At 55.0% G+C, this 2,239-nt stretch overlaps 1 pseudogene; it reads right to left on the bottom strand.

Moving 5' to 3' along the window:
* Positions 1-685: 685 nt before the first annotated feature.
* Positions 686-1,637, bottom strand: LOC119470855 (annotated as a pseudogene).
* Positions 1,638-2,239: the final 602 nt, after the last annotated feature.

Below are 2,239 nucleotides of genomic sequence, written 5' to 3'. Positions count from 1 at the left end.
AAAAAAAAAAAAGGCAATTGAATTGTTTTATAGCTGGAAGCTGGAGGCGTGGGCAAGGGGGGTCCCCAGAGAGTAAACTCCCCCATGGTGGGCTGAGTGCTAGGGCTGAGCCTCAGGTGGTTAAGGATCTCATTAAGGATGGCCCCTGCACAGCAGCCTCCCTCCCGGGCTCTGAGGTGGCCGCAGGAGGTGCAGGCTGGGAGGGGCTGCCGCAGCTGTCCACTTGGGCAGGACGTCAGAGGACTCGGACACCAGCTTCCCATTGCGGGTCTTGATCTTCACAACCACGGCCCTGGTGGAGCTGGTGCGGCTGAGAGAGCTGGAGCCCAGGCCATAGCTGAGGCTGGGGCTTGTGAGGCCCCCATAGGCCGAGCTCAGATCACCTGCACAGCCACCGGTGGTCTTCGTATGGATACTCAGGTTCTGCATCCTAGACTCCAACCAGCTCTCCTCGCCCTTCAGCAGCCCCCTGTAGGTGGCAATCTGGATGTCCAGGGCCGGCTTGACATTCATCAGCTCCTGGTACTCACACAGCTGCTTCGTCATGTCCTGCTTGGCCCACTACAAGGCGACCTCCAGCTTGAACAGCTTGGCATTGGCATCCTTAACTGCCAGCTCCCCACGCTGCTTGGCATCTGCGGTGGTGGCCTCCAGGTAAGCCCTCTGGCCTTTGAGGCCCTCAATCTCAGCCTGGAGCCGGCTGATGTTCTGGTTCATCTCGGAGATCTCACTCTGTGCGCTGTAGGTCATCCCCATGCTTCCCAGCCTTCATCTGCAGCTCCTCATACTTGATCTGGTACATGCTCTCCGCCTCAGCCCGGCTGTGGTTGGCCATCTCCTTGTACTGCACCTTGACATCAGCGATGATGCTGTCCATGTCCAGGGAGCCGCTGTTGTCCATGGACAGCACCACAGACATGTCCAAGATCTGGGACTGCAGCTCCCTGATCTCCTCTTCATACAGCTGCCTGAGGAAGGTCATCTCGTCAGTCAGCCCTTCCAGGTGAGACTCCAGCTCCACCTCATTCACGTTAGCTTCATCCACATCCTTCTTGATGAGGACAAATTCATTCTCCATCTCTGTAGGCTTACTGATCTCATTCTCATTCTTGTTCTTGAAGTCCTCCACCAGCCCCTGCATGCTACCCAGCTGCACCTCCACTTTCAACTTCTCCTGGCCCAGAGTCTCCCGCTGCTGCCGAAGGTTGTCGCTGTAGCTCTCAAACATGTCCACGTTGCTCCGAGCCGTCTTCTGCGACTGCAGGAGGCTCCACGTGGTCTCCAGCATCTTGTTCTGCTGCTCCAGGAACGGCACCTTGTCGATGAAGGAGGCAAACTTGTTGTTGAGGGTCTTGATCTGCTCCTTCTCCTGGGTGCACATGGCCTGGATGTTGGGGTCCACCTCCAGGTTAAGGGGGCTCAGCAGGCTGGTTGACCGTGACGGCGGTCATGCCTCCCAGGCCACTGGCTCCACCATAGCCTCTGCCCAGGCCACCCCGGATGCTGCTGCTGTCCAATGGGGAGAAGTTCAAGGAGGTGATGCAGGCACCAGGCCCACTCATGTAGGAGTGGCTGCTGAAGGCCCGGGGGCCAAAGATGGACACTTTGGAGGACTTCTGCATCACCCTGATGGACATGGTGGAGGCAGGAGTGAGATTCCAGAAAGAGCGGAGAAGCTGCTTCTTGGTCGCTCAATTAATTTTTGACTAAAGTACAAACACAATTTAATGGAGGAAGGGTAGTCTTTTCTTTCTTTTTCTTTTTTTTTGAAACGGAGTCTCCGTCTGTCTCCAGGCTGGAGGGCAGTGACGCAATCTCAGCTCACTGTAACCCCTGCCTCCCAGCTCAAGCGATTCTCCTGCCTCAGCCTCCTGAGTAGCTGGGACTACAGGTGCCCACCACCATGCCTGGCTAATTTTTTAATTTTTAGTAGAGACAGGGTTTCACCATATTGGACAGCATGGTCTCTGTCTCCTGACCTCGTGATCTGACCTCCTCAGCTGGGATTACAGATGTGCGCCACTGCGCCTGGCCGGAAGGATAGTCTTTTCAACAAATGGTATGAAGCATTAAGATGTCCACAGGAAAAAAAAAAGAAAGAAATGGTGCCTAAACCTCACACCTGTGGGTAACCCCCACATGGGCCCCAAGGAAGGAGAGCTGTGCAGACCCCAGGCGCAATTAGTGCCTGAAGAATATCTTAGTTTATAGTGTTATTACTCAGCTATTTCCTTTTTTT

This window comes from Cebus imitator, unplaced genomic scaffold (assembly GCF_001604975.1).
Source record: "Cebus imitator isolate Cc_AM_T3 unplaced genomic scaffold, Cebus_imitator-1.0 Scaffold1, whole genome shotgun sequence".
Lineage (NCBI taxonomy): Eukaryota > Metazoa > Chordata > Mammalia > Primates > Cebidae > Cebus > Cebus imitator.
This window is presented reverse-complemented; position numbering and strand designations above follow the sequence as displayed.